Source organism: Eleutherodactylus coqui, chromosome 13 (assembly GCF_035609145.1).
Source record: "Eleutherodactylus coqui strain aEleCoq1 chromosome 13, aEleCoq1.hap1, whole genome shotgun sequence".
Lineage (NCBI taxonomy): Eukaryota > Metazoa > Chordata > Amphibia > Anura > Eleutherodactylidae > Eleutherodactylus > Eleutherodactylus coqui.
This window is the reverse complement of record NC_089849.1, coordinates 51,219,338-51,231,820: the sequence shown is the minus strand read 5'-3', so window position 1 is coordinate 51,231,820 and position 12,483 is coordinate 51,219,338. Positions and strand designations below refer to the sequence as shown.

The window sequence follows — 12,483 nt, the reverse complement described above, 5'->3', positions numbered from 1 at the left end:
GCATAGAATTGAATAATTGAGTTGGGACTCATTAGCTTTTCCTATTTATGACATAATCAATGCTCGTGCCAAATTTCACGTTTCTATGACACCGGAAAGTGAGAAAATTACATTCCGTACGTAAAATTTAGATGCTAATTCTTTTGCGCATAGAATTGAATAATCGAGTTGGGACCCATTAGCTTTTCCTATTTATGACATAATCAATGCTCGTGCCAAATTTCAAGTTTCTATGACATTGGGAAGCGAGAAAATTAGATTCCGTACGTAAAATTTTGACGCTAATTCTTTTGCGCATAGAATTGAATAATCGAGTTGGGACCCATTAGCTTTTCCTATTTATGACATAATCAATGCTCGTGCCAAATTTCAAGTTTCTATGACATTGGGAAGCGAGAAAATTACATTCCGTACGTAAAATTTGGACGCTAATTCTTTAGTGCATAGAATTGAATAATCGAGTTGGGACCCATTAGCTTTTCCTATTTATGACATAATCAATGCTCGTGCCAAATTTCACATTTCTATGACATTGGGAAGCGAGAGAATTCGATTCCGTACGTAAAATTTGGACGCTAATTCTTTGGCGCATAGAATTGAATAATGGAGTTGGGACCCATTAGCTTTTCCTATTTATGACATATTCAATGCTCGTGCCAAATTTCGAGTTTCTATGACATTGGGAAGCGAGAAAATTAGATTCCGTACGTAAAATTTGGACGCTAATTCTTTTGCGCATAGAATTGAATAATTGAGTTGGGACCCATTAGCGTTTCCTATTTGTGACATATTCAATGCCAAATTTCAAGTTTCTATGTGAGAAAATTAGATTCCGTACGCAAAATTTGGACGCTAACTCTTTTGCGCATAGAATTGAATAATTGAGTAGGGACCCATTAGCTTTTCCTATTTATGACATAATCAATGCTCGTGCCAAATTTCACGTTTCTATGACACCGGAAAGTGAGAAAATTACATTCCGTACGTAAAATTTAGACGCTAATTCTTTTGCGCATAGAATTGAATAATCGAGTTGGGACCCATTAGCTTTTCCTATTTATGACATAATCAATGCTCGTGCCAAATTTCAAGTTTCTATGACATTGGGAAGCGAGAAAATTACATTCCGTACGTAAAATTTGGACGCTAATTCTTTTGTGCATAGAATTGAATAATCGAGTTGGGACCCATTAGCTTTTCCTATTTATGACATAATCAATGCTCGTGCCAAATTTCACGTTTCTATTACATTGGGAAGCGAGAAAATTAGATTCCGTACGTAAAATTTGGACGCTAATTCTTTGGCGCATAGAATTGAATAATTGAGTTGGGACCGATTAGCGTTTCCTATTTCTGACATAATCAATGCTTGTGCCAAATTTCAAGTTTCTATGACATTGGGAAGCGAGAAAATTAGATTCCGTACGTAAAATTTGGACGCTAATTCTTTGGCGCATAGAATTGAATAATTGAGCTGGGACCCATTAGCTTTTCCTATTTATGACATAATCAATACTCGTGCCAAATTTCATGTTTCTACGACATTGGGAAGTGAGAGAATTAGTGGCAGTGATGGAAATCGAACGATCTACGTGGGGGTGCGTAACTGTCGACGACGCTCGCACGCGTGCCATTTATCGTAGGATATATGTACTATGCCTATAATCTTCCCAGGAGTGTACTCAACAACTTCCCAAAGTTTCATGGCGATCGGATGAATGGCGTAGTAGCGCATAAAGGACAAACACACAGACAGACAGACACACACGCATACATTCAATTTTATATATATAGATGTTGTCAAAAGTATTGGGACACACATAGAAGGTGGTGAAATTCCATTTTATTCCCATTATTCGATACATTGTTTGGCTGCTTTTGGCCTCAGTGACTGCAGTAATGATCCTAAGCAAGCTTTCCACCAGATTCATCTCCATTCCTTGAGAGCTTCAGATTCTATGCATAGATACAGTATTCTAGTTTGTCCAAAATATGCTTGATGAAATTGAGATCCGGACTTTGGGCTGGCCAGTGAAGTTTGCAGATATTCTGCTCCTCAAACCCAGTCATGTTGGTAGAAATGTGGAGCTGTACCCAAGTATTGCCACAGGTTAGGTAATGCCCTGTTGTTCAGAATGTCTCTGTACCCATTGGCGTTGAGAGTGGACTTACCTATAACCAATGGCACTAGTCCTTCCCAGCAGTAACACCCCAACAGAATCAACTCCAAGCTTCACTGTTGGGACAATGCAGTTACATAGAAACTGTTCTCTAGGCAACCTAAGTGCGGTCATCTGATCTTAAGATGCTGTACTGTGATTCAGCTGTCCAAAGCACTTGCTTCCACTCATTTACAGCCCAAGAACCATGCTCCAGACTGCATCATGTAGCCTCTGTGCATTCACTGCTGTGATGTTGGGTGGTAACCCTGCTATTGCAGTTCCCTACGAAATGGTTCTGGTGCTAATGGATGTCCCAATTGCCTGTGAGACCTCTTGAGTGTATTGGTAGACTATGTGTGTGACGCCTTCAAGGCTCGCACACAGCTTTCTTGCCTATGTTCTATCAGTTTACAAGGTCTCCTCGAAAAGGTCTGTAATGTTGATTATTGAACCTTTTTTTTGATAATGTTCCAACACGGACCCTTGAGAATATCAGAAAACTGTAAGCATCAATTTTCCAGCTTATGGTTGACTTTTGAACTTTTCCTGGTCTGCAATTGAGGAGGTTTCCACATACTCTGCCATTTAGTCTCAGGCTCATAGTAACGAATCCATGTCGTGTTACCAGTAAGACAGTAAGGCCAAAAAAAGACACATGTCCATCCAGTTCAGTCCATTACCTCTAATGTTGAACCAGAGAAAGGCCAAAAAAAAAACCCAATGAGGTAGAAGCCAGTTTTTCCCATGTAGTCCGCCTGCAGACAGCCGGGTCGGATCCCCGCAAGAATTCTCTCAGCGGGATGCGACCCGCCTCCCTGCAGGGACCAGCGTGGCTCTCACCTGCTCCCGTTCTGTGATGTGCCGGGTTCCACCCAGCCGGCGCATGTGCAGAGTGGTGCCGGTGCGCCCGGAGTGACATTTCTGTGCGGGTCTCTGCAGTTTGTTTTCCGCATGTATTTTTAGGCGGACAAATCACGGCTATCTGCATAGGATTGCATTTTGTAATGCGATCCTATGCAGGCGAGCAAGGTTGGAAATTCTGCGAGAAATCTCACCGCGGAATTTCCGCCCATGTGCAAGGGGCCTAAAGGAAAGAAATTCTTTCCTGACTCCAATCTGGCTATTGGAAAAATCCCCGGATCACGGCTCCTTTTGAAGTTTATTAATGATTATAACGTATAATATTGTATCACTCAAGGAAGGCGTCCAGGCCCCTCCTGAACTCTTATCGAATTTGTCATCACCACATCCTCAGGCAGAGAGTTCCATAGTCTCACTGCTCTTACAATAAAGAACCCCCTTCTATGTTGCTGTAGAAACCACCTTTCCTCTAGATGTAGAGGGCGCCCCCTTGTTACAGTCACAGTCCTGGGAATAAATAGGTGATGGGAGAGATCTCTCTATGGTCCGCTGATTTATTTATACTTAGTTATTAGGTCGCCCCTCAGCTGTCTTTTTTTCTAAACCAAAAGAACCCAATTTTAATAATCTCATTAAAATTATCCTTTTTAAGAAATGTGATCTAAAGGATGTAATCAGCAGCACAAACCCCAAACTGCAATCTAGGGAAGCAGGTAAATGCACGCCCAAAGAGGATCTTGTCCCGGACTCCAACTGTACATGTAATATACAAAACAGATTATGGGCTGCATAAGTAGTGCAAAATTTCACATCCGTATTGATGTATCCTTTATTCCCCAAACAGCATGGAGCGCTTTTTGGACCTTTTGCAAAAGGTCTTTCTCAAGCTTTTGCCTATGTAAAGCCCCATTTGCGCGCAAAGATAATCGCTCAAAATTTGCTCAAAAGACAGTTTGACTGACCATTTTGCATAACTACTGAGTACTATTGCCCATTAGTAGCTTATTAGCTTCATTTGCATATAAATGATGCTCCTTTTGCTGTATGTAGATAATAGCAGGTGGTCTGTTATCTGCATACAACTCCATTGTTCTCCTGTGGGACTGCAGCTGAATATAGTGTTATCAGCATCCCCACAGAGAATCACAGTCCCTGCTAACAGCCAGCTGGCCAAATGTTTTTTTATGCTGAACTAAAAATCATTGTTCGGCTGAAAAGCTAACGATGGTAGCATTTACACGTAACGATGATCGCTCAAAAGACATTGTTTGAACGAATTTTAAGCGATAATCGTTGTGTGTAAATGGACCTTAAGAAATGGTCACCTTTCTTAGAGCCTATTTACACGCAAAGATAATCATCCATTAGCAGCTTATCATTAGCATGTAAATGACCCTCCTGGACCTGTATGCAGAGAACAGCAGGTGGTCTGTTCTCTGCATTCAGCTCTTTCGTTGTACCATGGGCTTTCTGCTGAATACAATGTAATCGGCAGCTCCCGTGGAGAATACAGCACCATGGACAGCATGCAGTGTGTTATCTTCTTTCTTGAAGGATGGATTTTATGCTCCCCTAAAAATCATCATTCAGCTGAAGAGTGAAAGATGGAGCATTTACACACGATTATCGCTCAAACAATGGCTTTTGAGTGAATTTTGAGCAATGATCCTTATGTGGAAATGGGCCTTTAGAGTATTGATACAAATTTTGTTTGCAGAAGTCCAAATGCTTCTGTTAAAACAAAAAAAGATTTGGTACGATGTTAGCCTGTAGAGCAAAGTGTGATTGTTCTCAGTGCGAGAAACCAAGTAATCTTGTTGATCTGATACCTTTTAATGGCTAACAAAAATACATGATGTTATAGTGAGCTTTCAGGTCTTCTATCGATCCTTCATCAAGCTAGAATGAAACTGGTTTGGATAGGGCACATTTTAAGTTTTGAGTGCAAAACCGTCTCAAATTTCTGAGTGTGAACATTTGTATATTATATATGTGTCCCATCCAAACCAGTTTCATTCTAGCCTGATGAAGGATCAATAGAAGACCCGAAAGCTTGCTGTAACATCATGTATTTTTGTTAGCCATTAAATAAAAGGTATCAGATCTACAAGATTACGTGGTTTCTCTCACAATCACACAATGCTTTTGTTTGCGTTCTTCTTTGACTTGACTCAGTACCCATCTTGCAAATTTTTTTAAATCCAAAATTATTGCATAGTTAGGACTATGGCTGATTGGCAACATAATCCACTGTAACTCATCTATCCAACATAATCGGTTCACATGCTCGCTCAATGTTGCCATCCGTTGTGGATGTGGACGGTTGTCCGCCCCCATCATGGCTGACACTTGTGCGACCTTGTTATGTTCTCATAGTTCTCACACGTCTTCACGACAAAACACTTAATGTGCACCAGATACACCGTCAGACTACAACAAAAAAAAACTATCACTACATGCTGCTCTTCTTTCATGCAAATCACAAGTTGGGCAGCCATATTTTCTTGTACTGCAGTCACAAATTAATGGACATAACATGTTCAAACCTGCACAGCAGGGACTGGGGAGACTGCGACCGACAACGGAAAGTGTTGATAAGACAGTGTGGCCAACAGAAGTTTTAAAACAACAGAAGTGTATTGCTTCCCTACAGTATGTATGTCACACAGGTACAGTGTACAGAAATAAATCCTGGCCATCTCTTATGTACCGTTACGTCCTGTGTGTTCAGGGTTTGTATGGAGGGGTAGATTGTGCTTCCCCCTCATTTCTCTACACTCAGGATTTTTTTAAAAGTACCATTGAAAAACTCGTCCTGCAAGAAACAAGCCCTCAGACAGCTATGCCGATGTATAAATACAACTTAGAATTTTTTTTGAAGGTGGGGAGGGAAAAAAAACTGAAAATGAAAGGAGGGGCAGTCCTTAATGACTTGGCCCTTTTTTTTCATTTTTTACTCCCCGCTTTAAAAAAAATCCTTTATTTATCCATCGACTTAGCTGTATGAGGGCTTGTTTTTTGCAGGACGAGTTGTATTTTGAATGGTACCATTTAATCTACGAGTCATTGGTCAGACCACACATGGAATATTGTGTACAGTTTTGGGCACCGGTACTCAAGAAGGACATAACAGAGGTTGAGCGGGTACAAAGGCGGGCAACTAAAATAATGAATGGAATGGGTGGACTACAATACCCAGAAAGGTTATCAAAATTGGGATTTTAAAAAAGACAGCTGAGGGGCGACCCAATAACTATGTATAAATAAATCCAAGGACAACACAGAGCTCTCTCCCATCATCTATTTATACCCAGGACTGACTGTAACAAGGGGGCGCCCTCTACATCTAGGGGCAAGAGGGTTTCTACACCAACATAGAAGGGGGTTCTTTACTGTAAGAGCAGTCAAACTATGAAACTCTCTGCCTGAGGACGTGGAAATGGTGAATTTGATAAGTATTTAAGAGGGGCCTGGGCGCCTTTCTTGAGTGTAACAATATGACAAGTTAGTCACCGATTACTTCAGAAGGGTCGGCGATCCAGGGATCATTCTGATTGCCAGACTTAAAGTTAGGAAGGAACTTAAATGTGGAGAATTGGCTTCTACCTCATTGTTTCCCCCCCCCCCTTTCTCTAGATCAATGTTGGGTGGGGGTGGGGAGTAATAGGCTGAACTAGATGGATATGTGTGTTTTTGGTCTAACATACTATATTACATAGACTATGGAACTCTACCTGAGCAAAGTATTCAAGCAAGCTTTGAACCAGAAAAGTTCATGATGGTACCATAAAATGTTGTGCCGGACCTCCAATGTTTAGCTTTTATGATCACGTAGTTCCACATTTATTAATAGCTTTTAAAAAATGCCATTATATTCATAGTTGCGCGCACTCTTGCAGACACCCCCTAAAGGATGGGGGGTGGGGGTCCAACTCAGGAGCCATTAGCTGTTGGAACCTAAAACTTTAGAAAATTTCTTTTGATACCATGGGCGTGTAATACACAAATTTTGAACAAAACCTGAGATATGACGTTGGGGAGCATTAGACTACTTGAGAAGGAATGACTATAGGGGCATATAAAAAAGCAACCCCCCCCCCCTTTTTTGTAAAGTTTCCCGCTGGAATAAAGAAAGGTTTACAAAAGTAAAATAAAACATGTATTTTGTATCATATCCATAACAACCTGTACAATAAATTAAGCACTATTTATCCTGTACGGCAAAACATGTAAAAAACACAAAACTAAAGAACACAGGCACAATGCTAATTTTGTTCATTTTGCCTCCCCCCCAAAAATCCCAAAACAATAAGTGATCAAAAAAGCCATAAGTATGCCAAAATGGTATCAATAAAAATTAGTCTGTCACGCAAAAAACACGTCCTCACAGAGCTCCGTCCACGGAGAAAGCAAAAGGTTATGGGACTTTGAATGAAACAATGTAAAAAAGAAAAAGTATCTAACAAAAAATAGAGGGGGGGGGGGGGGGGTATTGTGCAGTAGAAAAACCTAAACAAAAAATTTGGCATCGTAATCATGCCAGCCCAAACTTATGTAATTTATGCCACACAATTAACACAAAAAAACCCACAAATGGCAGAATTGAGGTTTTCTCTCCCTGCCCTTCCAAAAATAAGGTAAAATTACAAGTTTTACAATACATTATATATACCCAAAAATGGCACCAATAAAAACTGCAGCTCATCACACAAAAACAAGCCCTCTTATGGCCTTGGCGACTGAAAAAATATAAAAAAAAGTTATGGTTTTTGAAAGACGGAGATGAAAATTGTGACATCCTAGTGAGCAAAATAGGCCATGTTACTAAGGGGTTGGAATTTGTCAGATTGAACATTCTTGTCCAAACTATATATCAACCTGCACAACTCCTCCGACTCTATAAGATGCTTCCTGCAGTTTGGACACCATATTTGACCTACCAGTTTCCCATTCAGTTGCTGAAAATAGAATATTAGTGACCATAGCTTCCCCATTAATTCTTCTCTTGCCATACTCAAAAGAAAAGAAGTGCAAGATTGATGTGAGCGCCCTCTGGTGGTTCCCATGCATCTTCCATGTTCTGCAGTATAGGGAATGGAGTACTCTTGGCCTCTGCACCAGAAAGCTGTTGTAAAGTCACACACTATAATGCACCTTATATCGTGGTTGGCAAAAACCAGCCAAAGTGTAAAAAAAATTAATCTCTGTAAATACATTTTAATGCATAAACAAAATATTGTTTTGTTTGATTTCTCCTTAAAATACGTGTATATATCTGATGCACATGATCTGTGTGGATGTTTTTGTATTATTAGGGATTTCTTCTACATCCATATTGAAAATGATTTCCTAACGCAGAAATTAAATTAAAATGGTGCCCGTTACCACAGCAACCTTAGAGCGCGCATAAATTATCCTCCTCAACAATTAGTTCATCTCTGGAGCCTATGCATGTAAATGTGACTTGGCTGATTATGGCAAGGCACACGGGGACACAAATCCTCCCCCCAATAAAAAGATACAATGTAACACATGAGAAGTAAAAGATGCCTTGAATTAAGGCTGGGAACTCATTACAGAGAACTTCATACTGTACAAACTTGTTCTATAACTAAGTCTCTAGTCTTAAGTATACAAGACACCTCCAAAGAGAGCGGCCGTCCAGTTATAGTTGCTAGATAAATTCAGCCCAAAATTATAAACTTTTTTTGTATTGACATTTAATAGAAAATTGTTAGTAGATAGGCGGGTGTTTGCCACCTGGGATGCCCTCTGTTCTTTGGGCCAGTACACTCATGCACTGAGCTGATTTATACAAGATGCAGATATAGCTCCGTTCCCATTCACTTTAGTGCCTGCAATACCAAGCCTAGCCACTGCAGTGGGAATGGAGCTGTGCGCTTCCTGCAGAAATCAGATCAGTGTACGAACACAACAGCCCAGAGAACAGCGCAGCTTCCTATTTGCATGGTGTGGGTCCAAGGACTAATTTCACTGTCGCAGATCCTAACGCTGGGCACAGGGGTGGCTACCTTGAAAAACAGATGGATAGTCAGTGAGAGGTAACAGACATTGCACCTTCCACTCATCCTCATTTTCAGGCACACCCACCAACACTACTGTATGTTACCCTAGGAACCTAAGGCTACCTCCTAGTTTTTAGGATCCAGGATGTGTCATACCATCACATTAGTTGATGCCCGTTTTAAGTAATGTCAGAATAAGCCATCATGTGCACAAAATTTTGGTACCGACACCCCCTCTTATCCTGTGTACAGGAGAGTTAACACCGTTCATTACTACTTGTACCTTACAATGTTCAGCAATTTCCTTCTCTGCAGACTCCATCACTAATTGTCAGTTTTCCCTGGAGTAGTAGGTGAAGATTAGCCAGGTCAGCTCCCATGCACTACATGGTAGTTCCTGCATGTCTATCTTACTGCAATACACCCTCACAGTATGGAGATTATAAAGCAGTACTGAGCAGTGTAGCTGTTAATCCAGCACAGGGGAGGTAAGTTACTTCCTAAAACCTGCAGATGCCTCTTTGTAGCTGCTGCCTTTCTCCCAAAGTATCCTATGGGCAGCAAATGCGTTGATCCAACTCAAGACGGATTTGAGCAGTATTTCATAGTGAAACAGTTTTAAGAGGCAGGAATAGTGGCTTAGGCCGCCTGTACACGGGCGGGTCGGGCCCTGCTTGCAGGATTCCTGCAGCAGAGTTTGACCCTGTGACCCCAGCGTAAACTCTCCAGTCTTCTCCTCTGCTAATCTGCTGGCCATCGCTATAGTGATTACACGACCATTCTGCAATGATTTCAGAATGGCCGTGGGATGCATATTAACATCTTCTGGTTGGTTGTTTGGGTTGGCTTCCAGCAACCTGATTGGTTGTTTGGGTTGGCGATTCACAATTCCAGCAACTGGATTGGCGTTTCTGGCAGAAGTGCGGCAGATGTTAATCTGCCCGTGGCATGGATGGCTTCCATTGACTTTAATGGAAGCCAGCCATGTGTAGCCCCACACAAAATCATAGCATTCTGCAATTTCACCCACGCAAGTGGAAAATCGCAATCGATTTCCACTCGTGGGCAGGAAATCGCGTATTGTCATAGCATGTTATGGGCTCGACTTACTGCAGAGTCCAAAGGCGGAATCGCGCTCCAGATTTTGCAATGCAAATCCGCCCGTGTGCAGGAGGCCTTGAGTAGAGGAAGGTGTTTTTCTCTAAGACACTAACACTTGTTCTCAGAAGTTGCATCACATTTCAGGGGGCAATCTTCATTAATTTGTAACCCCAGCTAGTTTTAGACATTTCATGTGTGGGAGGGTCCCTTCCAGCAATATGCTGGATGTGAAGTGTGTCCAGGATGCTGCTTCCTTCACTAACAGCTTCATTCTTGTACCGGTTTCCATGAGGAATCTCTTCTCTCTTGTGCCAGATACTGTGCGATTCCCCTCCCTGCAGTTTGCTGTGCGTTTTGTGCTTTCACTCTACAATCATACACAGCCTATGCAACTGCCCTTGCCAACTAACTTGTGTACTTTACTTTCTAGCTATAGCCTGTTTGACCGCCCTCCCTGATAACCTGGGTGTTTTCTCTCTTCTCCACACTCTGATGTGCCATTTCTAAAGGAGACCATACACTTTAGAGGAATATCCACCAAATCCAGATGTGTATGATGGTGTCATTACTCGCCCCCCAAATAGCAAATGTCAGGGAAAAAGGGAACAGAACATTAAATTTAACCACTACTGTCTATTGTAAAGTAGAACACAAACTGGCACTTCTAATGGGTATAAAAAAGTTCACGTAGCCACAGAGTGATGTCATTTTCCATAGTTGCCGAATACTAATTGCCAGGAAATGGAAATCCAAATACACACCTACTGTGGAAGAGATGCAGGTTGCCGTCTCTTTAAATTATGTGCATAAGAAAATGATTGCTAACCAAGAAGAGAATATTGGTCGGTTTAGGAAAAATTGGGATGCAGAGTCCCAGATGCTACCAATCTCCTCTGGACATCAGTCATCTTATAACTTGCTTCCCTTATCTACCTTCTTCTCCCACTTTATGACTGGCTATGGCTGTGGCTCTTTAAGGAATTAAAATGTGTATTTCAGATTTGGACACAACTGTCTAAACACCTTTTAACACCTTCAAACCTACTGAGATTTCCCCATTATATATCCTGCTGTCTGGTTCCTCTACAATGGGAAAATGATGTGTGTTTAGTACCCTCTCAAGGTTACCAACCTTTCCTCTATATCCTGCCCTATTTCCCTCCCCCCCTCCAAAAAGTTGTTAAAATGCATATGATGTGTGTATTGCTGGATGTTAATAGAATAAATAAATCTTATTTGTATAGCGCCAACTTATTACGCAGCGCTTTCAGGTAATTTTTAATTACCCCCCAACAAGCTGGGTGTTCATTTTACTGTCCTCGGAAGGATGGAAGGCTGAGTTGACCTTGAGCCGGCTACCTGAGGATTGATCTTGCAACCTTCAGGTCATGAGCACGAGCTTACACTCTGCGCCACACAAGGCTCAGTAATTGATGCACTCACGCATTAATTTGCTTTGTATATTTTAGAAATGCCAATAAAAATCTATTGTTTAAAGAAGATTACATTTCATAAACATCCAATCCTTTGTTCTCAAGGGAGATGAAGACCGTCAGGGATGTCTGGCAGTCACTTACTCCCCCCTCTCCCTATTGAGACCGCATGCACTTGGCTGAGCTTGTATAGGTATAGGAGACTGCTGTAGCTGTCAAACAGCCCTTATACTGAGAAGGCAGAGAAGAGCAGAGAGCCAAAAACTGTGTGTAATCAGGTTTATGCAAGATTTAACAGGTCACCTTGTTGAGGTAGTTAATGCAATCCTCAGCAGCAAGAATGTACAAAATAATTAGCAAACAAAAAAATCCAGTACAAAAAGTGTCCATAGCCTTTAAAGCGTGCTTGACTGCTCAAGTTATGTTTCAGAATAAGCTGCTGTGTATACATGAAGAATAACCCCGTTTCTGGTGATCTGACGTTTATCACCAGTAGTTTCCTCTGTAGGCAGGCTATATCTCCAATATCCAGTTGTCACCCATGGTGAGTGAAGACTAGCTACTAGGTCTCCAGACACAGAAGTGTAGAATATACTATATTTTGCTGTAGCACACCCTCAAAAACAGAGGACATACAGCAGTACCGAGCAGTGAAGAAATGATTTTAGAAGCAGTCAAAGAATTTGCTTAACTTATGGGAATAATTTGGCTTTTTGAGTTTTCAAATATCCTAAGAGCGCACACATAGCTACGCTGCAAGCTTTAGATTGCCATAAGTCTGTAGTTTGTGCTCCATTACAAAAGGATACTATTCTAAAGTGAACCAACTGCTCTAAAAAGCATCACGTAAATTTTACAGAACACTAAAACAATTCTTTCAATTAACTCCAGAAACTCAGC

The 12,483-nt window shown here is 41.2% G+C and overlaps 1 protein-coding gene across 1 annotated transcript in view; it reads right to left on the bottom strand.

Moving 5' to 3' along the window:
• The window catches only part of L3MBTL1 (L3MBTL histone methyl-lysine binding protein 1), a 38,704-nt gene extending 36,431 nt beyond the window's left edge, over positions 1 to 2,273 (bottom strand). The window contains exon 1 of the mRNA XM_066586801.1: positions 2,173 to 2,273. The gene's annotated coding sequence lies outside the window, so the exon portion shown is untranslated. The remainder of the gene's footprint in view (positions 1 to 2,172) is intronic.
• Between the last annotated feature and the right edge of the window lie 10,210 nt (positions 2,274 to 12,483).